The sequence below is a fragment of the Cardiocondyla obscurior genome, linkage group LG22 (genome assembly GCF_019399895.1).
Source record: "Cardiocondyla obscurior isolate alpha-2009 linkage group LG22, Cobs3.1, whole genome shotgun sequence".
NCBI lineage: Eukaryota > Metazoa > Arthropoda > Insecta > Hymenoptera > Formicidae > Cardiocondyla > Cardiocondyla obscurior.
This window is the reverse complement of record NC_091885.1, coordinates 127885-153989: the sequence shown is the minus strand read 5'-3', so window position 1 is coordinate 153989 and position 26105 is coordinate 127885. Positions and strand designations below refer to the sequence as shown.

General features: G+C 34.2%; 1 pseudogene; it reads left to right on the top strand.

Moving 5' to 3' along the window:
* Positions 1 to 8341: 8341 nt before the first annotated feature.
* Positions 8342 to 17989, top strand: LOC139111149 (fatty acid synthase-like; annotated as a pseudogene).
* The last annotated feature ends 8116 nt before the right edge of the window (positions 17990 to 26105 follow it).

Here is a 26105-nt window from a genome sequence, read left to right as displayed (position 1 = left end):
TATGATAGCATATGAGAACATTATTGTGAAAAATTGAGCTTGATAGTGTGTGAGATAATGTAAATGATTAGTATGAGAGAATTATAGAAAGCATGATTATACATGAAAGAATTAAACAATGTGTGGAAGAACATAAAATAGTAATAAATATGAAAGCGTATGAAAACGTGAAATAGCCAATGTTAACGAGAAAATGAAAGAAAAAGCATAATAATTCTGAAAAAAGTGTGAAAGAAGGTATGAAAGCATAAGAGAGCTTGTGAGAAAAAAAAAGCTTGATAATGCGTGAGTTTGTGAAAATGAATAACCATATTCTCTCCACATTCTCTCCATTATGTCTGAAAAAGAACAAGATTGAACGTATGGAGCTAGAGCGTTAAACCGAACTAGAGCGTTAAACCAAATACGTTAAAGACGATGTATAATGGTGAATATGCGTTTATACCGATAAAAAAGAAGAAGAAGTGTATGAGTGTGTATTTCATAAAGAAAGAACAAGAAATAACGTTAACGTAAAAAAGCATAATTAAGAATTCTTTGTCAAACCTTTTTAATGAAAGAAAAATTCCTCTCACTCTTAACACATACTACTTGCAACTTTGTACCAATGAAAACTTCTGGCTTTTTTCAAATGCCTGTTGTTTATTCTTCTTTAACCACACTATCACAGAAATTAAATAGGTTAAAAACAAATTTAACTAATTCAATAATAAATAAATTATAATTTTTTATAAAATAAACTAATGTTACGTCAGGTTTGGAAATATTTCTAATAGAAGGATTACCGCTTCTCGGTGATTAAGGAAATGGTTTGAGAGCAGGTAAAGGATAGAGAGAAGGAGACGCAACTACCAATTCTTGCGTGACGCGTGCGGCACAACGCCACGCGTATAAAGCGCTAGGAATAGATTTGAGTGACAAAAAGGTTCGAGTTAGCGCGATTTTTGTTCTTTTGAAAGAAAGAATTTTACTTCTTGTTCCCAGGGAAAGAACCGGAGGTGATTTTGCAACAAATGGATCTCAAAGGTTCATAAAAAAAATGCAGAATTCTGATTTTGCAACATTTAGTTTAACATTTATTTTTAATAAACAGATGCAAATATTAAAATGTAAATAAGTAAATAATAATAATAAGAAAAAGGAAATTACTAACTAATTAAAAAAAAAAAAAATAGAAAGAACATTTTTTTTTCTTGATTAAGACTACACGGGAAATAATAATAATAATTTACAATGAACTTTCGTAACGTTAGTCGAGATCAATTTCAATAATCTCCGAGATCTTGGCCGACGATCTCGGGAATACTCGATCAATTAGCCTGATCGGAGCCAGAAAGGGGTGTTCCACCCCGGGATAGAAAATGAGGATGTTCTGGTCAGGAGATGCCCTGCTGGCCTCTCTCCTGATCTCCTCAGGATCAAAGGAGTCAGGGCCTATGGTGAAGGCCCTTTCTGGGACAGGATCCGTCCACGGAGAACAAGTCCTCCGGAGGAGCTCGAGGAGAGGATCTACGATCACTCTAGGTTCCTCTTGCTCACCGAGGAACTTCACACTCGGGGCGGGGAAAGGGGAAAGCTCCGGGCCTTCAGACTCTTGCCAGAAAATGGTATCGTCTTCAGCGAAGGAGTCGACCTCCTCTGCCTCCCCAGGATAAAGTATCGGGGACGGGATAGGAGAGGAGCATGCTCTAGGAGCAGTTCCTGGAGAATGAACAGGAATGTCTGGAGAATAGAAAGGAGTCGTAGGGCGGAACTGCTCCGAGTCAGGCTCGGATTCGCGGGGTCATTAATGAGCGGCGGACTCAAAAAATGGGCCGGTTCCCTGGATATATTCGCGTTCTGGGGAACCTCTTCGGGAGCCGGCGAATTCGGGGGAGCTGGAGGTTGAGGCGACCACGACCTTTCTCCTCTTCTACGGGGAGGGTCGGTTTTTATTTCCCCTGGCGCCGCCGCGAATAGATACTGCACGAAGAAGCTCTGCAAGAGGTTCTTCAAGTTTCGCAGCTGCCTGTTACGGCAAGCCCGACTTTTCTTTACGCTCCTGAGGTTTTTAGATTCCACTAAAAATCATTATTTTTAAATAATTAAGTTGATAAATGAATTAATGAGAGTAAATGGGAGGGCAACACGTTCATTCTTTCCTTCGGATCTTCCCGTCGTCAACCCAGAGATTCTCAAAGTTCCTCTAACTGGATGGAGCCTTTCTCAAGTCAAGGTTTTGATAGTCACCATTTACTGGCGGCATATCGCAACCCCTGACCAAAGGAAGCTCACTAAGTGGGTCGAGTTACTGGAGAACTGGGAGGACTCGAGAGAGATGGCGAAACTATTAGATATGAACGGCACCCTGACCATTCCCCCGGTTTTCATTTTGTTATATTTATTCAAAATAAAATGCAAAAACTATTTAGTGGAACCGTTTTTGGTTTTAAGGGAAAGGTGAGGAAATAAGAAATGATAAGACTTACTACTTGCTGTCTTGAAGTTTCTTGGACGGTTCTTCTCTTTATTTCGGGCCTCGGTGGAGTACACGAACACTTATTGGTAACTCAAAGATCAACTGAGTTGAGAGAACACTTGTCAAAAAACTATCGTGGGATTCTAAAGCAGAACGAGAGCGAGCGCCGTCGAAACGCGCGGTTTTATAAGCTCGGAAAAGGGGAGGACCAGCGCCTGATTCTCAGTCTTATCCAAAATTTGAATTCTATTCATTAGGCTTATTCCTCCACTTTTCCGTCTTCGTAATTATTGGTCGCCCTTCTCTCAGTTTTCTTAATTTTCTAAGTTTTCGCCCTTAGTTTCTAATTTTTGGTGAGGAGTTCCCGATATCTATTGGTCCAGGAGAAAATGTTTATGAGCTCCCCTCTACATGGTTTTAGCCCTTCCAAGCTTCCAGATAACAGATTCGAAAATGCTTAGGTAACTCTTTTTTTATCGGCAGCGTGCAATTGCTGCCTGAATTTTATAGTTTCCGGCCGCGTATCCCATTTTTATTATTACAGGCGTTTTGCCTCCTTTTTTCTAATCCCTAGGATCCACGGCGAAATTTGATTTTACTGAATTGTTTTTCTTCCAGAATTTCCTTTGTCTACCGCCAGACATTTATTGTTAGTTTAAGATATTCCAAATCTTTCCGAGCTATTAATGTTTTATGAATATTTTGACAAATCCTTTCGTTTCGATTTTTATATTCCACATCTGTTGTACAATTGTTTCAGGTTCCTTCTTTTATTTTATACATCTGGTGATTCAGGATATTCTGTCAGTTAAAATTATTTTTCTGGAAACTTAGAACCCTCTCCTTTGATACCAATACATTTGGTATACTTTTCATTATCTACTTTATCAACCATGTGTCGGAAAAAGGAGATGTGGAGTTACAGGACGTAACACTAAATATAAAAATAATATATTATGTACTTCATTTGAGTGAAAGTTAAACAGAATAAATCTTTCATATGCACCTTTATAATATAATTACAAACTAGTGTTCTTTCCGATAAAAATAGTACTTGAATATTCTAATTCATATTAAAAAGAAATCGATTATCGAACAAAAAATACATTCAGCACCGTTACCATATAAACAATTTTTGCATATAAACTATAGTTAAAATGTGAAGTCAAAAAATTAACAATCGATATATATATTTAATCTCCATAGAAACAATTTAACATTCAAAAAATATATTCCATATATAATTAAAGTCAATTTATTATAAAGGCATATTTATAAAAAAAGTAAGTTAACTAACAAATATTCTAATTTCAAAATTAATGTTTTAACAAAATAAATAATTAATTTTAATTATAGAAAATAATGGAACATGAAAAAAAACCAACTCTCGAAAAAAATCCTCAGGAAAAAAATTTAGAGGTTGTAATAGAACATCCGCATTTAAATAAACAAAAAGAATCCAACGATAAACCGGAAGAAACAGATAAAGAAAAAGATAAAACTGAAAAAGACAAAGAAGAAAATGGAAATAAACGTAAGTTTCCAAAATTATTCTAAAAAAAAAAAACAATAAAGTAAATAACAATATTTATATTATTTTATAGCAAAAAGATGGCAAAGAGCGGGTCGAAAAATAACAAACAAAAAAAATATTTATAATGAAAGAGGACGAGGAAGAGAAAAAAACTCGAATTATAGAGGAAGAGGATTAAATAAATATACTTATTATAGAGGTGGAAGAGGAAGAGAAGGAAGAGGAAGAGGTGAAAGAGGAAGAAGAGGCCAAGGAATAAGTAGAAGAGGAAGAGGAGAACACTCAATAAATTTAATTTATAATTAAAATTAATTTAAATTTAAAAAATGTCATTTTATAAAATACTTTAAAATATTGTAAAATTTTAAAATTTGTTCCTATAAAATTTGTTCTCAAAAAATAAATTTCATTAAATTATAAAAAAAAATTGAGTAATTTTCCTTAAAAAAACATGTGTAAAACATAAAAATATAACTATGCGTATGAAAACAGGATCATAAAAATAGAGTATATGACTAACGTGAGAAAGCAAGAGAGAGCATTAGAGTGTAAGACAATACGTGAGAGTACGTAAGTAAGCAAATGACAGCAAGAAATTGTAGAAACAAGCATAAAAAACGAAAGAGAATGTGAAAGAACGTAGAAGAACAATAAAGAACTAGAGAAAGAAAAAAATACCTTAATTATAAGTGAAAGAATAAGTCAATGCGTAAACGAAAGTGAGAAAGCAAGAGAGATCGAGAAAATGCCAGAGAGAGCATAAAAGAACGAAGGAGAACTAGAAAATACGTATGAAAGCATAAGAGAGCATGTGAGAAAACAAAAGCTTAATTAATAACTTACTTATCCAGATCTTGGTCAAGTCTCTCATAAAAATTAAAAAATTACCTTAACTATAAATGAGAAAATGAAACAGTGCGTGAAAAAATGTGATAAAGCAATAGAGTTCGAGAAAATGCGAGAGAGAGCGTAAAAGACCGAAAGAGAACAAGAAAAGACGTAAGAAAGCATAAGAAAACATGTAATGAAAAAAGTGAGCAGATAAAAAACTTACTAATCCAAATCTTCGAAAATTCACAACTTCAAAAAAAAAGAAAAAATAGTTAAAAAAAAAAGAAAAAAAGAAATACAATAAATAATTGCGTTCGGATTCTGAAGTGAGACACGCCTCACAGACATTCGCAGTCGCAAAAATCCATTCTTTTATCTTTTTAAAAAAATTGTTCTTTATGCATTCCGATCACTACACGCATCTGATTCAGTTCGGGAGCTGGTATTACCTTCGTCGACGACGTATCAGAAAATCAATTAATATTACAGCGTAATTCACAATAACACAAAGTTTAATATAGTATGTACATATTCCTCATACAGATAATTTTAAAAAATATAAATTTATGAATAAATTTTATTAGCATTAATAAACTAATAATGCAAAATATTAAAAAACAAATAAACTATAAATTTAATTTTAATTAACATTCTTTTTAAAGATCTTCTTGTTCTCTGAAAATAAAAAAAGATGTAACATATTTATATATAAATGTAAAAATTTAAATAAAAGAACTAACTTGTTTTTGAAGAATCTCCTTCCCTTTTTTTTTCTCATGTTTATTAGGAACATCTTTCGAAAAATTATTATCCTTTTCTTTGCCCTAAAGTAAATTATGCTAAAGTAATTCAAATTATAACACGATTTCAAAATAATTTACCTGATCCATATTATTGTAATAAATAATAGCCATTTGGTCGATCTCATGAAATAACCTATATTAAAAATAAAAAAAAAATTATACAAATTATTAAATTACTAGAACAATACAGGCGCGCGCTGCGCGCGCGCATTAATTCGATAAAATAGCAATTCGAACCGTGAAACATGCTTTAATAATAATTAATTGTGCGCGCGCAATGTTTTACTTCAAAAAACCAAACCTCAAAACCTCTTTTTTGACAGCTGGCATTTTCTTTCGCTTGGCGAGAAGCAAGCCAAGCAAGAGAGAACCAATCAGCGCGAGTTTTAAACGGCAACAATAGATTCGAGATTTCGAGATTCAGCAAATTCAGACGTAAAACACCCTTTTTTAAATAGAATTTAAAAAGCATTTTATTAAGCATTTACTTTAAATAATAAAAACATACAATTGAAGTTCCTCTTCTGACCATTCAGGAAAATCCATTTTTTAGAATACGAATTTAAAAATACGAGAATTTAAAAAAATTACAATAAAACAGATCGGTAAACGAATAATGACACAATTATTAAAGATAAAGGTTATCGTTATCGAATAAACTTCAGAGCAAACAAAAACCATACATACAATAAAACCATCTATCGAAAAAAAAGAAAAGTACTCACGCAAACATATTTACTTACACTTTTACACAAACTTGAAACCGCCCCCTGATTTATCCGATCGGGCCGGACATTCGGCCTGGCGATCCGCCGGACAGCGGCGGATCGATGCGTGTACGGAATCCGGCCGGGGCGAAATTAGATACGCACCGTTTCGTGTAGTCTCGGTTTTATTTCTATTTGCGGTTACAACCGACTTGGTGATTACAAAAAACGTATTTACAATGCGAGCTTTGAGCTATTTATAGCATCGACGCGATCGCTTGGTTTTCGTCGAATACGCGCGTCTTTTCGTGGCAACACGCCGGGACGCAGGTGGCACGCGGTGTTTATTCCGGCGGTCGCGCGACGTCGTTTTTCCGTATGTAGCTTCTTCGCGCGCAATGTATCGTTGTTCGCACCGCGGGCTGTCACACGTCGCGAGATGTGAGCAGCCCGTTAATTCGCGCGTGGCAGGAAATAGGAGTTGTGCACGCGATGGCCGGCCGCCGAGAACTCTCGACCGAGGCGAGGAACTCCTCACCCCGATGGACCGTGCCCGTGCGAGATGATTCGGGCCGTCGGAATATCTGACGGCTCGGAGTGACGCCGATACTGAACGTCGAGTTTCCGCCACCGAGAACACTCGGTAGAGGCGAAGCACACTTTACCCCGTGGGCGGTTCGGTCGTCCGGTAATCGGTATCGGAAAGGAAGCGGCGGCTGAGAACGCTCAGCGGAGACGAACTATCGTTCACCCCGTGCTCGATTGTGGCTTGTGTTAGGATCGGAAGGCGCGGCAGCGGATCGGAAACTTGTCGTGCTGTCGCGCTGAATCTGATCGGAACTGAGCTCTAGATCGGAGGATGGCCCCGTTTTATCTTCTTTTTCCGGCACCTCCTGGGGAACACCTGCTCCAAGTAAGGGCCTTCCCAAGCGCCGCGGTCTGGCGTGGTTCGGGCCGGAAACTGATCCGCGGCTTCGCGTACGCTCGCAAATCTCCGTTGTTCGCTCGAATGCGGACTTAGCCGGCAAAACGTTCTTTCGGTGGGATCCCGCTAAGTCCGCGTTTATGATGTCTTAAAAAAGGGTGGGCGCACCGCGCCCTTTGTTTTGCCTGGCGGATGGTCGATCGTGGCAGCCCATCGGTGGACACCGGAACGGGATGCACGCGGGCATCCCGTTACACATTTATTAAGTTGAGACATAGAACCGCGAACAAAAGAAAGTCTCGAAGATTCTAGACCGCGGATCTAAATATTGACAGAACTTATATTATAACATATTTTTCTTGGCTATGACGAGACCACTGTACGTTAATAATAACCGAAAAGAAAAACATAGAGGATAACGACTCGCGAGCGAACAAAGGAAATTTTAGAAATTTCTGTAAATGGTATGCATATAAAAAGGTGAGCGCGGCACGTGCGGAGAGAAGTCGCACATTTATTTTCGACGCCTGCCGCACGATTAATTATTACGACTCGCGATTTGTACAACGGAGCATTTTTCCGGCGAACTACATGGCTTTCACGGTCGTGCAGTACTCTTGTATTTAAGAGACTACATTAAAATTATATTGACAAAATTAATATAATTCGCGAGTGCCTGAATTCATTCCGACCAACATTCCGGAGGATTTTCTCAATTCAGAGAATCAAATTAGAGGCCCTGACATATTGATGGTTTTACGAGCCGGATCCAGCCCGGAAAAGGTGACCAGTGGACGTCGGCAGATTCGCGTGGAAAGACCAGGAGAGGAGGCAACCGTTGGAGGGTCAACCGGAGGGAGACCGCGCTGACCGATGGTGACGGAGTTGACGGGAACTCCAGAGAGACGAGGACAAGAAGCTGCATAACGGTGAGCTGGACAAAATCTGCACCAATTTCCTTGTAATGATTAGTCCGGTAGTGTAAGCGTGAAGGCAAGTCGCGAGATTTGAGATTCTTTGTGCGAAACGCGTGCGGCGAGATTGAGAATCTAATAAATTGATAAGCGTGATTAATTTTACGAGATGGCGACCGCTGGGGGATCGGCAAGTGATCCCAATGCGACGGCAGCACATCTATTGGCGCAGTTAAAGCAACGGAGAGCGCCAATAAAGGCTGCATGTACGCGAGTAGAGAGTTATGCAAATTGCGTGACCAACGTAAACAAGACGACGCGAGTTTAATTGTGCGAGCGTACAAAAAAGCTAGATGAGTATTGAGAAGAATATAACGCCATACAAACGCGTATAGAAGATCTCGACGAAAGCGAAGGGCGAAATCGCAAAGCATTTGAGAACGCGTATTATGATTTGTGCACCAAGATCGCCGGAGTTTGCAAACCGCGCGTGACGGCGTCATCTACACCAAGTGTGAACAATTCGAACGGCACGGAAGCCGCGGTCGCGTATAATCATGTGAGACTACCTAAATTAAATCTGCCGTTGTTTAACAGAAAGTATGAAGAGTGGCTTCCGTTCCGCGACATGTTCACCACAGTGGTGCATAACAACGTTTCCCTCGCAAAGGTGGAAAAATTGCAATATTTAAAGGGAACGTTGTCCGGAGAAGCGTTTGGTATTATAGAAGCGCTAAAAGTATCCGACGGAAATTATGACGCTGCATGGAATTTGCTAGGCGAGCGATACAGTAATGAGAGGGCTATCGCGTATGCGCATATTAAGGTGATTATGTATTTTCCACCGTTAACCAAAGAGAATGCAATTGAAATTCGGAGTTTATACGATAGCGTGTCGCGACATTTGTTGTCTCTAAAGGCTCTAAAACGCGAGACGAATAAATGAGACGATATATTAGTGTTTTGGTCGAGTACCAAACTAGATTTGGTCACGCTGAGAGAATGACACGCGTCGTTAATTGGTTCTGAGTTACCCACTATGAAAATTTTTAAAGAATTCTTAGTTCATCGCAACCGCATGCTGGAGACGATTCCGAGGCGAGAGGCCGCGAGTCATAAGCGTGAGGACTCGCGCGCGTTGCCGCGGTCCGACAGCAAGCGGCAGGCGTTGCACATGACGGCGGGTTCGGTCAGCTATTCGTATTGTCGCGATGATCACACGGTTTACGCGTATCAGGACTTCGCCGGGTTACTCAAAGAACAGCGTATCATTGAAATAAAGAAGCGGGGCTTGTGTCTGAACTACCTCCGGTCGAATTCGTATCGAGCCGCGCAATATCCATACGGAAGTTGCAGAATTTGTAAGAATAAGCATAATTCGTTGCTGCATTTTTCAAATGAAGCAAAAGAGAGAACGAAACAGGGCGAGGGAGAGTCGGGACCCTCGGCAGGAATTTCGCGGATGGAATCGCGTGAATCCACAGCATTGGTCGCGCGTGGAGAACGTACGAGGGGCGCGACGGATGTGTTGCTGTCGACCGCAGTAATTTACGTATATAATAGACAAAACTCGCGAAGATCGATACGAGTCTTGTTAGTCTTAATTAATCGGCTTTTTGAGTAATATCAACGCTGTAAATAAGTACGTAGTTCGAATTACACGTATTAAGGCACATATTAGATTCATATTTGTGACTAAAGAATTAACTTGTCAAACGTTTCGAGATGTCATTTTGATTGAAAACGTAGTGTAACCGTATAAACATGTAGTGTTGAATCTAAAAGGATTCTATAAAACGTTGTATATGCTGAAAAGCTTGTGGCGATTTTAATTTTACATAGTGAAAATGATGTAGTCATGCAAGTCGCATATTTTTAAAATAATCGGAAAATATTTGTAAAATATTTAAGTCATATTTAACCGGTACCGATATTTCTCGTTACATCTAAGTAAAGAGTCTCAATATGTGACATTAACACACAGTTTATAAATTAAATCATCAACGTATAGTCACATTCTGGGACACGTTACTTAGATGTAACCACAAATATTGGTACCGGTCAAATGTGACTTAAATGCTTTCAGATCTTGTAAAAATATACGATCTGCGTGACTACAACATTTTCATTATGTCAATCTCAAGCCGTCACGAGCTATTCGGCATACATAATGTTTAATACAAACATTTTACCGTCAACTCTACATGAACATACTGTTACACTTTGTTTCAATCAAAATGACAACTCAAAACGATTGGAAATTAAAATTTTTTTAACCGAAACAAAACTAGTGTATGCGTTAATTTGTGCACTCGCAACTACGTGCTCATTTACAACATCGAGATTTTTGAAAAAGGAATTTCAAGTTTTGTTTTTTTCATTTCTACCAATACGTCGCAGACAACGGACTTCGCATGTGACGTTACGACACAGTTTATAATTTTTAATACGATGTAACGTCACATGCGAGTTCCGTTATTTGCGACGTATTGGTATAAATTGGGACCGGAAAATTAATTTTAATTTTACGGTTTAATATATATTTTGACTTTAAAAATAAATTCTAGCCTAAATTTACACCATGAATCGATTTCATTTTTATTTAATGAGTATGATTTGTCCTTTACATATTAAAACAATATAATAAATATTTAAAATGTATTTTAGTCCCATTAAGTTACAATGTATAAAAATTTTATTTTTTTAATATAATTTTGAATATATTATGTACAAATTATAACTAATTATAAAATATAATGGTTATGGTCGTTTTAAATCTATGTATACTGCGTTTTACTACATATATACGATGTTTGACGAGTTTTTAATACATTTTTTAATGGTACTCATAAGTAACACTAGATAAAAAAAACAAAATTTGTACATATAATTGTATTTTGATTATACATATAAAAAATTATTTAAAAACTTTCGTCTAGAAGTCGATGTATATCAATGTATATCAACGTATACAATATGTATACCGGTCCCGTTATGTACCGAACGACAAAAATATATATATATATATATATATATATATATATATATATATATATATATATAGATTAAAAAAATATATATATATTTTTAATCTATAAATTAAAGAAATGTTATTATATATATATATATATACAGGGTGTCCCAGACATAACAAAGGATACTGGAAGATAGAAGATTTTTCTATCTATTTTTTTTAATCTATATATTAAAGAAATGTTATTATATATATATACAGGGTGTCCCAGACATAACGAAGGATACTGGGAGGATAGATAGAATTGATTGAGACAAGTAGAAAATTCCCGTACCATTTTACAAAATTCTCAATCGTTATTGAGAAAAAAATTAAAATGTATAAATTGTATAAGCGTAAGAGCGACAAAGAAGCTGCGCGTGAGTGAGCGCGACAGGCGACGGCGCCATTTCTAGCCATTCGCCTGTCGCGCTCACTCACGCGCAGCTTCCTTGTCGCTCTTACGCCTATACAATTTATACATTTTAATTTTTTTCTCAATAACGGTTGAGACTTTTGCAAAATGGTACGGGAATTTTCTACTTGTCTCAATCAATTCTATCTATCCTCCCAGTATCCTTCGTTATGTCTGGGACACCCTGTATATATATATATATATATATATATATATATATATTTTTGTCGTTCGGTACATAACGGGACCGGTATACATATTGTATACGTTGATATACATTGATATACATCGACTTCTAGACGAAAGTTTTTAAATAATTTTTTATATGTATAATCAAAATACAATTATATGTACAAATTTTGTTTTTTTTATCTAGTGTTACTTATAAGTACCATTAAAAAATGTATTAAAAACTCGTCAAACATCGTATACATGTAGTAAAACGCAGTATACATAGATTTAAAACGACCATAACCATTATATTTTATAATTAGTTATAATTTGTACATAATATATTCAAAATTATATTAAAAAAATAAAATTTTTATACATTGTAACTTAATGGGACTAAAATACATTTTAAATATTTATTATATTGTTTTAATATGTAAAGGACAAATCATACTCATTAAATAAAAATGAAATCGATTCATGGTGTAAATTTGGGCTAAAATTTATTTTTAAAGTCAAAATATTTATTAAACCGTAAATTTAAAATTAATTTTCCGGTCCCAATTTATACCAATACGTCGCAAATAACGGAACTCGCATGTGACGTTATATCGTATTAAAAATTATAAACTGTGTCGTAACGTCACATGCAAAGTCCGTTGTCTGCGACGTATTGGTAGAAATCAAAAAAACAAAACTTGAAATCCCTTTTTCAAAAATCTCGATGTTGTAAATGAGCACGTAGTTGCAAGTGCACAAATTAACGCATACACTAGTTTTGTTTCGGTTAAAAAAATTTTAATTTCCAATCGTTTTGAGTTGTCATTTTGATTGAAACAAAGTGTAACAGTATGTTCATGTAGAGTTGACGGTAAAATGTTTGTATTAAACATTATGTATGCCGAATAGCTCGTGACGGCTTGAGATTGACATAATGAAAATGTTGTAGTCACGCAGATCGTATATTTTTACAAGATCTGAGAGCATTTAAGTCACGTTTGACCGGTACCGATATTTGTCGTTACATCTAAGTAACGTGTCCCAGAATGTGACTATACGTTGATGATTTAATTTATAAACTGTGTGTTAATGTCACATATTGGGACTCTTTAGTTAGATGTAACGAGAAATATCGGTACCGGTTAAATATGACTTAAATATTTTACAAATATTTTCCGATTATTTTAAAAATATGCGACTTGCATGACTACATCATTTTCACTATGTAAAATTAAAATCGCCACAAGCTTTTCAGCATATATAACGTTTTATAGAATCCTTTTAGATTCAACACTACATGCTTATACGGTTACATTACGTTTTCAATCAAAATGACATCTCGAAACGTTTGACAAGTTAATTCTTTAGTCACGAATATGAATCAAATGTGTGCCTTAATACGTGTAATTCGAACTACGTACTTATTTACAGCGTTGATATTACTCATAAAGCCGATTAATTAAGATTAGTTTTTCGGTCCTGATTTCTATCAATACGTCGCAGATAACGGAACTCGCATGCGACGTTACATCGTTTTAAAACTTATAAACTGTGTCGTAACGTCACATGCGAAGTCCGTTGTCTGCGACGTATTGGTAGAAATCAGGGCCGGAAAACAAAACTTTAAATTTCTTTTTCAGGAATCTCGATGGTGTAAATGAGCACGTAGTTGCGAGTGCACAAATTAACGCATACACTAGTTTTGTTTCGGTCCTAAAGATTTTAATTTCCAATCGTTTTGAGTTGTCATTTTGATTGAAACAAAGTGTAACAGTATGTTCATGTAGAGTTGACAGTAAAATGTTTGTATTAAACGTTATGTATGCTGAATAGCTCGTGGCGGCTTGAGATTTACATAATGAGAATGTTGTATTTACGCAGATTGTATATTTTTACAAGAAATTAGTGCATTTAAGTCACGTTTGACCGGTACCGTCATTTGTCGTTACATCTAAGTAACGTGTCCCAGAATGTGACGTTACCTTGATGATTTAATTTATAAACTGTGTGCTAACGTCACATACTGGGTCTCTGTACTTAGATGTAACGACAAATATCGGTACCGGTTAAATATGATTTAAATATTTTACAAATATCTTCCAATTATTCTAAAAATATGCGACTTGCATGGCTACATCATTTTCACTATGTAAAATTAAAATCGCCACAAGCTTTTCAACATATATAACGTTTTATGAAATCATTTTAGCTTCAACACTACATGCTCATACGGTTACACTACGTTTACAATCAAAATGACATCTCGAAACATTTGACAAGTTAATTCTTTAGTCGCGAATACGAATTTAGTGTGTGCTTTAATACATGTATTTCGAACGACGTGCTTATTTACAGCGTTGATATTACTCAAAAAGCCGATTAATTAAGATCAGTTTTCCGGTCCTGATTTCTACTAATTCGTCGCAGATAATGGACCTTGTTTGTGACGTTACATCGTTTAAAACTTATAAACTGTATCGTAATGTAATTTACGAAGTTTATTGTCTGCGTCGTATTGGTAGAATTTAATATCAGAAAACAGAACTTGAAATATCTCTTTCAGGAATTTCAATGCTTTGAATGAGCACGTAGTTGAATCTGCACAAGTTAACATCTACGCTAGTTTCGTATTCGTGATTAAAGAATTAACTTGCCAAACCATTCGAGGTGTCGTTTTAATTAAAAACGTAGTGTAAGCAAATGAGTTTGTAATATTGACGCTAAAATGTTTTTCTGAATAGATATATTAGTTGAGAGTGTCGTCATTATTTGTATTTTGCATTATAAGAGTGGTATGGTCATAATATTTTATCTGACTGGACCGTTCAAAAATTTTATTTATAGTAAAACTAGTGCAATAACTCTTTAGTTTACTAAAATTTAATGTCGGTCCCTATTTTATACTTTACATATATTATTTATGTTGGTACCGGTCTTTTTATTATACACACTATGTACTTAATTTCGGATCTGGTATTATACATTGCATGTATTTAGATATACGGGTACCGGACCCCACATGTTACTTTATATGTGTGAGAAATACCGGGTCGGTCCTAGTAAGAGCCAAATGTCCTGATATGTACCGTTAAGTCTCCGAAAAGGTACTGGTATCTACCAAACGACAAAAATATATATATATATATATATATATATATATATATATATATATATATATAATAACATTTCTTTAATATATAGATTAAAAAAAATATATAGAAAAATAATTAATAATATTTTAGGTTTTGATTAATATAAGTAACATTAATTAAAAACTTTTTAATATTATGGAATTATTTAAATGTTTTTTTACTTGCAATATTAACAAAATTAATTAAATTATAAGGTACCTAATATTAAAATTAATAATAAAATATTAATTATTTACAGATAATAATAAAAGTTCAAGAAGAAAAAGGGTTTTTAAATAATCCTTTACTCGCTTATCCACAATATTATTGCCTAGAACACAAATGTTATATTATTCTCGGTGGACTAGGTGGCTTTGGTTTAGAACTAGCAGATAAATTGATTCATCGAGGTGCGAAAAAGATAGTTTTCACATCAAGAACCGGAATTAGAACGGGTTATCAACAATCAAGAATAAATCTTTGGTGTTCTTATGGTGTTGATGTGCAGATTCTTACGATTGATGATAATGTAACACATGAAAATTGTAAAAAGATATTAGAGTTTGCCGAGACAAAAGGACCAGTGGATGCGATATTTAATCTTGCAGTTGTTTTGAATGATTGTATATTTCCAAATCAATCCGTACAAACATTTAAGAATTCGTTTAAATCAAAAGCATGGATGACGAAGCAAATAGACGAATTGTCGAGAATTATCTGCCCGCAACTTCGACATTTTGTTGTATTTTCCTCCGTCTCGTGTGGAAGAGGAAACGCAGGTCAAACGAATTATGGAATGGCTAATTCCGTAATGGAAAGAATATGCGAAAAACGTGTGGTAGAAGGATATCATGGTTTGGCAATACAATGGGGAGCTATTGGCGATGTTGGGCTCGTTGCAGATATGCAAGAAGAAGATAAGGAATTGATAATAGGTGGTACATTGCAACAAAGAATATCCTCTTGTTTGGATACATTAGAAATATTTCTGTTGCAAGATCGACCTATTGTAAGCAGTATGGTTGTTGCCGAAAAAGAAAATGCTAACAAATCATTGAATATTTATGAAACAGTTGCGGAGATAATGGGTAAAATCAATTTCATGTAAATCTAAACAATAGTGTAATAGTATAAAAATTATAAAGCGATTGTGGACTTAGAAATTAATAAATATATATTATTCTGTTACTTTATTTCAAAACAGGATTAAAGAACACAAATGCTGTTTCACCAAAAGTTTCTCTAGCTGAAATGGGAATGGATTCAATGATGGCAGTTGAAATTAAGCAAACATTAGAAAGAGAATTCGATATTTCCTTGACAACGCAAGATATAAGAATGCTGAATTTCTCTAAACTTAAACAAATGGCAATTACACCCGAACAAGGAAAAATATTGGACTCAAGTGAAACTGATACAAATGATTTAAGAAATATTAATAAGCTGTTTCAAAAAATGAAAAATTCAGATTTTGTTCCAAATATACTTATAGAACTTGTTACAAAAAAAGAGGTTAATGAAGACAACATAATATTCGTGCCAGGAATCGATAACTGTTCAAAAGTATTTAAATTCACATCATCAGAAATTAAATATGCAGCAACGTGTTTGCAACATGGTGTACTTAATATTCCTAATGAAAGTCATTCAGTGATGAAATCAGCCGCTTATTTACTGCCTGTAAGAAGTTTTGCATTAATTTAAACTTTTATATAAAATATATGTTTTATAATTTATATAAAAACATATAGAAAAACAAATAAATTGAAAAAATTACATATTTTAAATATTATTGCTACTTATACAAGGTGTCTAAAATAAAACTTCGAATATGAAAACTGTGGGTAGGGAATCAAATTTGGAGACGAAAAGTCCTTTACGAATTTGTAAAATTCGTAACCATTATTGAAAAAAAAATTAATTTGTATAACGCATGAGCGACAAGGAAGATGCGGGTGAGTGAGCGCGACAGACGAATAGCTAAAAATGGCACCGTCGTTTGTCGCGCTCACTCACCCGCATCTTCCTTGTCGCTCATGCGTTATATAAATTAATTTTTTTTTCAATAATGGTTACGAATTTTACAAATTCATAAAGGACTTTTCGCCTCCAAATCTGATTCCCTATTCACAGTTTTCATATTCGAAGTTTAATTTTGGACACCCTGTATACTAATTCATATTTATTTGTTTTAGCATGTATTAAAAAAATAAAAATCAGAAGGAATTTTTCATAGTGGGTTATTCATATGGATCACTAATTGCCATTGAATTAGCAAGATTATTAGAAGCTAATAACTTGTTAGGACGATTAATACTAATAGACGGAGCTCCTGATCTATTGAAATTATGGATAAATAAATTGATGCCTGCTACATCATTAAAAGAATTACAAAATCTAATAATTCTTTGGTTATTAAAAATGTACACTAAAATTGACGAACAAAAGGTAAGTATAAAATAAAATAAAAATAAAATTCTAAAGAATATATTTAATATTTTATTTTTATTATATAAAAGTTATTCATTAAAGTTTATTGTCATTAAGAATTTAATAAATTTTTTTAACTTTGATTGATAAAATGCAAATATTATAAGCCATATAAAATACAAATTTTTTATTTGCAGTTAATATTGAAATTGAACAAATGTAACACTGTGGAAGAAAAGTTAAAAATATTTCACACTCATTTCCCGATGATCAAAAATATAAATACATTGACTACCGAAAATCAAAGGCTAATGTATTTTACGGTTTATAATCATATAATTGCTATACTTAATTATAATATATCTTCGTTACCTCGCCTTAAATCACCTATAACATTGTTGAAACCCACATTTCCAATTATTTCATTTCCAGAAGAGGATTATGGTCTGCACAGGGTAAATTCAATTTTGATTAATATTTCTAAGCTAGTAAAATTTAGTATACATATAAATAGCTCTATAACAAGAAATTATTTTTCAGGTCACTGAAAGTCAAATTCAAGTGCATTCCATCGAAGGTAATCATATTACAATAATGAGCAACGATAAACTAACATCAATTATTAAAGAGTGGATGAAAAATAATAACACAGACTAATATAATATAAACGTGATAAATACATTATTATAAACATTTATATTATAATAAATAAATAAATAAATAATTATTATATGTATATTAAAAAACTTGTAAAAAATTATGAATACTTACAAGGATCGTTAAGCAACTCGGAAATTAAAAAAAATATGATACTTTATGTGCATGTAGAGTAATTCATCTGTAATACAAAAATCTATTTTTTGTTTGTGCTAAATTTCACTTTAAAAAGGTGAAACCACTCCTTACAAATGGAAGGGTTTTTTGCTTTTTTCGATATAACTCGAAAACTATTTAAGATATCAAAAAAAGTTTTATACAAAAGTTTTATAGTAAAAACAACTATATTTAACTGCAGTAACAGAATTAAATAAAAAAAAATTTTTTAACAAAATTGTTTATAAAAATACAAAAAAAAAATTTTTTTCTAATTCTATTATTGCAGTTAAACAGAGGCGTTTCTGCCATAAAACTTTTGTATAAAACTTTTTTTGATATCTTCAATAGTTTTCGAGTTTTATGGAAGAAAGTGAAAAACCTCTACATATAAAAATACTTTATTTCTGTAAAAAATATTTTTGAGCCGCAATTAAAAATTTTGAATTTGTTACTCTATATGCGTTCGTTACCATATAAGAAACCACGGTTGAACCTACGTGGACCATTGAAAAACTCTGTAACCAAATAAGGATTAACAAGGTCAAAACCACTCTTTTCCATTATTCTGAAATAGTATACAAGTAGATACGAAAATCACAATCTATGATTCGGCAGAGACATAGAAAGATACAAATAAATATATGCACACTGTAAATTTGTAAAACCATAAGTCCGACTTTACTCTTTATATCAAAAATTGTAAAAACTTGTGTTCAGTAATAAATTTACTCTGGAAAAAAATTATCAAGTTTTCTACAGTGAATTTATTAAGTAACTTTTATCTTGAAGTTTTAACTTCCTTAACCGCAGAAAAACCTTTTAATTATTATTATTTATCATTACATGGTCGAACCAAGTCTTGAAACAACCTCGAGCACTGAAACGTCACACGTCAGAAAAATATTTCAAAAATAGCGTTTTAGAGGGCTTAAGCCCGCGTCGAACGCGCACCCCCGATTCTTCTAGCTTAACTAGAACGCGAGACATTTAGTTTTAAGTTTTTTGTCTTTTTGCGGAGTTTTTTTCAAAACTAAAAAAACTCTCGGCTCACTCGGTCAACAGGCGTCGGAAAAATATTTCAAAAACAGCGTTTAAAAAGGCTTAAGGAGATCCTAAAGACAGCCAAATCGTAAATTCGACAAATCTTTTTTTTGGCTTAACGAAATTAAAAATCCTTTTACACGATTAATGTACAGACGCTAATGCATTGGAGAATGGTCAGTTTTAAATAAAATATTGAAAAAATTTTTTCAAGTTTTGTAGTTTATATAAATAATTGTTTCATACACAAAATATGTACTATATGTATACAGATAGAGACTGTTCTCCAATGCATTCAATATTACAAAAGACAATAGCGTCTGTGAAATCTCGATTAAAAGCTTAAAAAAAAAGATTTTTCGAATTTACGATTTAGGCAATTATGCATATGTCAACATGTGCATTAGTGATGTCTCTTGGTAAAAATGTCACAAAGATTAGTTACTACGTCTTTGAGTAGATGGCACTGTTAAAAAACATTCAGCGCGTTATCAACTACAACTCTAACCAAGTGTCTATAAAATTTTCATATTGTTTCTTGTGAAAGTGTACAAATTCATACAAAAGAAGAATGGAAGAAAAACGGACTAAAAGGAAAAACGACACTCTTGGATGGAATATGAGCATGTAAGTGTAATTAATAATAAATTTATTATTTTCTTTTATATATTAAATAAATACATGTACCCCTTGCAGTGAGGAGTTGGGGTACGTTATGCGGCTTACAAAAATTTTACGAGGACGACGGTGACAGAAAAAAAATCATGGGAGTGCATGGAGTACAAGGACATTTCACGAAGCACGGCGGCATAAGACACAAGAGCGGCACGATATCGGGAAGATCGCTGGCGCCGACGAATAAAACGTTAATATTTCTGCAACAAATTATTGCGAGCAGCATTTTTATTTTAGCCTCTTGTCCCTCATTTCCGCGAAAGCTTGCTCGTGGAAGAGACGATAAACACATTCGTTTCCTGTGTACATAAGTCTTGCCCGTGTTGTAATAATCCATATTTTATATCGATATGTTAGAGTAAGAATGTAACGCACAAATCTAATAATATACCGCAACGGTTTTCGGCAAATATTATTTTCTAAGCTATTGTGATCTATTATATTGTAAAAGCGAATAAATACCTGTAATGATTAACTATCTATAAGAAAGTCCTAGTAGCGTTAGGACTCGATGCTGGATTAATGATCGGAAGTTCGTGGGTTCAAATCCCGTAACGTTAATTATTTTTTTTTGTAAATTTTTTTTTTTTATTTGCATATGCAAATAACAACGACACCATAAATACATTGTTGATTGACGCAATGTGTAATACCGATGCATTTTGTGAATTATAAAATTCGACTAATTAATTGAACATTATGTCGAATATGTTTTCATAAATCTGTTCAACTAATTAGTCGAATTTTATAATTCACAAAATGCATCGGTATTACACATTGCGTCAATCAACAATGTATTTATGGTGTCGTTGTTATTTGCATATGCAAATAAAAAAAAAAAAAAAATTTACAAAAAAAAATAATTAACGTCACGGGCAGTGATGGGAATTTTAGCTCCGAGCAACATCGATGTTGCTGGAGTGGGGGACCACGCACACACGCCGACGTCCTGTCGGTGAGCGCGCCTCGCTCGGCCACGCTCGGTCTCGCTCGGCTTGCAGAAGAGGACAGATATATATATGTTCCGTCTTCTTTGCACCGAGGCAGCTACGAGTCGTAGCCTACGTCAGCCTACGAGCCTATGACTACGATGAGTGCACACATCGCGCGATGCGGCCCGCGTGAATCGCGGGCACTAAGATACATGTTTCTCTTTGCAAGTTGTATATTAGAATACGATGTGGTCTTCCGCACTACCCAGGTGGTGCAACTTACAGTGCGTTAGGTTTTGTAACGTGGACCTTCGCCGGTGGCCATATCATACCACATTTCTTAATATCTTTACCAATTTTAAATTGTTTAACACGCAAAGTGTTTGACAAACTTAATATTAAATTGTTAATAAATAAACTGTCTAACACGCAAAGTGTTCAACAGATTGCGTATACTATATGTCGGAAGGATAATTTTTACGGGAGTAAATGAAAAGAAAAGCGGCAATATTAGTTATTTAAATTTTTATTTTAATTAAAAATATTATAAAAAAATTGATATATAACTAGGTGTCGGTCTCGGCCACAATTTATTTATTAACAAATTAATATTAAATTGTTAATAAATAAACTGTGGTCGAGGCCGAGGCGGTAGACGAGACCGGGGCGGACACCTAGTTAAATATCAATTTTTAATAATTTTTTTTTAATAAAAATTTAAATAACTAATATAGCCTCTCTTCCTTTTATTCACTTCCATAAAAATTATCCTTTCTATATAGCATATGCAATCTATTGGACACTTTGCGTGTTGGACAGTTAATTTATTAACAATTTAATATTAAGTTTGTCGGACACTTTGCGTGTTGGACAATTTACAAATGGTAAAGATATTAAAAATATGGTATGATATAGCTATCGGCGAAGGTCCACGTGGACCTTCGCCGGTAGCTATATTATACGTACGTTAAAAAACCTAACGCACTGTAAGTTGCACCTCCTGGGTAGTGCGGAAGACCACATCGTATTCTAATATACAACCTGCAAAGAAACATGTATCTTAGTGCCTGCGATTCACGCGGGCCGCATCGCGCGATGTGTGCATTTATCGTAGTCGTAGGCTGACGTAGGCAACGACTCGTAGCTGCATCGGTGCAAAGAAGACGGAACATATATATATCTGTCCTCTTCTGTAAGCCGAGCGAGGCGCGCTCACCGACAGGACGCCGGCGTGTGTGCGTAGTCCCCCACTCCAGCAACATCGATGTTGCTCGGAGCTAAAATTCCCATCACTGGTCACGGGACTTGAACCCCCGAACTTCCGATCATTAATTCAGCATCGAGTCCTAACGCCACTAGGACTTTCTTATAGACAGTTAATCATTACGGGTATTTATTCGCTTTTACAGTTGAATGGTATTTGTGTGTGTATGTTACAGAGGGAGAGAAAAAAAGAGAGAGAGAGAGAGAGAGAGAGACCTATACCTGTAGCATGTAATTATTCTGTCTTCCTTTCATCTATTCATGTGCTTTTTTGTATTTTCTCGTTGTATCTCTTTTTTCTGTCTTCTTCTATTTCCTTTTCTGATATTTTTATATACTTTATACGAGTATTTACCTAAAATAAATTTTGTACAATTAATTTGTAATTTCGTAATAAATCGCGGTATTATTACACTTATTTAAACTTTGTTTCCTTACATTAATGATTGGCAAAAAGAAAGAAACAAATAAAAAAACAGAAAATAAATCTAAATGTTTTTTAAATTATTGTATAATACTTACCATGTACTCCTTTACTGATACTATGGCGATAAAAAACAGCACATCGCGCTATCAAAACATCGCAGCGCGGGATTGTCAGTCGCGATTATTGCTCGTAACTGTCAAGTCGTGACAACATTGAGTGCAACAAAAATTACACATTTCCAAGCACGAGCAGTTAAATTCTTGTTACGTGTTTGTTTGTAGGTGTGTGTTATTAAACATTTTAATTTAATTTTTCTTTTTTTTTTGTAAAATGAATATTAGTGAAAACCGAAGACCTAGGTTATCCGGTTGGCGACTCTCTCGCAGAAAAGCAGCTGCAAAGAGGTAAGAGAAATGTAACCTTTTTAATCAATTACAGTTTTCGTGATAATAAAAAATCGTACTTTTTTCGGTGCTGTATGAAATTAGCAATTCGCGGCTACTACTCGCAACCAGTGATCGCAGAATCGGTACCCCTGTAACACATGCACACAAAGCAACAGTCGTGTCCATGTGTTCGTTCGAGATCTAGGTATAGAAGAGAGCAGATATATATTAAGTACGGGGACACGATCATGTAAACAATTCGTTTAATTAACAAATAGATTGCTCGAAGACGAAATAAGCGATTTTCATAATTTCTTCTTAACAACATCGGTATTACGGTTGTTTTTAACACGGCATCAAAGAAGAATTATTTAAATAAATGTGTAAAAAAATGTTTAAACAAATAATTTTGCAAAAAAGTCACTCATCGGATTCGATTGTCGGACGACGCTGCGAGTGACACGGTACAATTTTTTTTTCAATATTGTAATTTTTCTTAATTAACAAATGGATATCTCGAAAACCAACTATCGGATTTGCATAATTTCTTTTTATTTAACATCATAGCATTGTTCTACGTTAGATTCCGATGAATGACTTTTTTGCAAAATTATTTGTTTAAACAATTTTGCAAAAAAGTCACTCATCAGAATCCAACGTAGAACGATGCTATGATGTTAAATAAAAAAAATTATGCAAATCCGATAGTTGGTTTTCGAGATATCCATTTGTTAATTAAGAAAAATTACAATATTGAAAAAAAAATTGTACCGTGTCACTCGCAGCGTCGTCCGACAATCGAATCCGATGAGTGACTTTTTTGCAAAATTATTTGTTTAAACATTTTTTTACACATTTATTTAAATAATTCTTCTTTGATGCCGTGTTAAAAACAACCGTAATACCGATGTTGTTAAGAAGAAATTATGAAAATCGCTTATTTCGTCTTCGAGCAATCTATTTGTTAATTAAACGAATTGTTTACATGATCGTGTCCCCGTACTTAATATATATCTGCTTTCTTCTATACCTAGATCTCGAACGAACACATGGACACGACTGTTGCTTTGTGTGCATGTGTTACCGAGGTAATTTGCATTCAATGTGTTTTCTTCGTATAATTTCTAATGAAATTTAATAACAAGATTTAAATCAATGATTAAAAATTATTTTTACCAAGGTTTTTTACGAAATCTGTAATTGTACAATATTTAAAAAATTAACACACTGAACACAAGAACACTGAACATAACACTAGAACATTGAAACTATTGCACACATTTTATAATTTTGGCAATTGTTTTTTTTTTCCTTCCAACCCCAGATTAAAGAACACAATCAATTGTTTGTATGTACGTACACAAATAAATATTACAAAGATGTTTTATTTATTTCAGAGATACGTTCTCCATAATAACTGATTAAATATAACTGTTTATTCATTACGTTTGTGATATTTTTAGTAAACTACACGTCTGATGCGTCTAACTTGACGGTACAGACACAATATAAGTAAAATGTAATTTGACTGTATTGAGTACATATGTCTTATACGTCAAAATTACGTCTGATGCGTCTAACTTGACGGTACAAATACAATATAAGTAAAATGTAATTTGACTGTATTGAGTACATATGTCTTATACGTCAAAATGACGTCTGATGCGTCTAACTTGACGGTACAGACACAATACAAGTTAAATGTTATTTGACGGTACTAAGCACATATGTCTGATGCGTCTACATGATAACAATTATCGTCTGATGCGTTTTACTTGACGGTACAGCCAATTTTTGTGATAGATTTGACTACAAAAATCTGATGCACATAAAAGCAATAAAATAAACGTTAGATGCGCCAAATTTGACGACATTGTTGACGCTACATTTTCATATGTATTTAATGGAGATAAAAGAAATAAATACAACGTAAAACAATATACAGGGTGTCCCAGTTGATGTAAAAAAGTTTTTAGTTGTAGGTTGGGCTTCCGAAAATAAGTAAAAAAGTCCTATACGGTTTTGTAAGTTAGGCGTTAATAACCGAGAAAATAACATTTAAAGATTTGACGCCCCCTGTGCGAGTAAGAACGCTCCGCTGAAAGCTACCGAGACGTTAGTGGACCTAAAGGTGTGGCTTTATTCACAAAGAAATGAGTAATCTATGAATCTCTGTAAATAGAGTGGTGGTGTGGCTCATCCCTCTATTTACAGATTCATAGATTACTCATTTCTTTGTGAATAGAATAAGATAAGCCACACCTCTAAGTCCACTAACGTCTCGGTAGCTTCGAACAGCGCGTTTTTGCTCGCACGGGAGGCGTCAAATCTTTAAATGTTATTTTCTCGGTTATTAACGCCTAACTTACAAAACCGTATAAGACTTTTCTACTTATTTTCGGAAGCCCAACCTACAACTAAGAACTTTTTTACATCAACTGGGACACCCTGTATATTGAAAAAGAATCATTTGCTGTTTTGTAATTATTATAAATGTTAGAAAAAGCAATAGATTGTGTTACTTTAAATTATAAATCATTTTGTTATTAATAAAAAGACGCAAACGCGTGCGCGCACACACACACACACACACACACACACACACACACACACACACACACACACACACACACACACACACACACACACACGAATGGACACTTACTTATAAAAAATAAATTTTTTAATATTATACTTATGTCATTAAAAAAATTATAATAATTATATTATTACAATAAATATTTTTTTTAGGCGAAAACTTATGAAGGCGCTGAAGGAAGCAAAAGACTCCACGAAAAATGATTTATTAAAAGTTACACAACAATCATCAATGATACCACTGATGATCAATTCCGAAAGCCGCTCAGATACGAGTCTTGCCGTTAATAAAGCATCTAATAAAGGTAAATTAAGTGAATATAATAATGAAGATGACAAAAGTCATCTTACCATCGAAAAAGGCCTGGATATAAATACTGTCCAAAAACATGAGCCTGATGATAAGTATATTATAAACATGTCCCATTTTCTAAAAGAAATGCACAGGACATTTGATGAGCATGCGCGTGGAATAGAGTGCCTATTTAAAGACTGGCTACTCATAAATTCTCGTCGCCATGGCTTATTGACTGAATTTATGTTTCAATGTCAGATGTGTTATTTCAAAGCAAGTATTTGGTCAGGACCAAATAATTCAGACAATTTAGATATTAATTCAGCCACCGTAGCTGGTA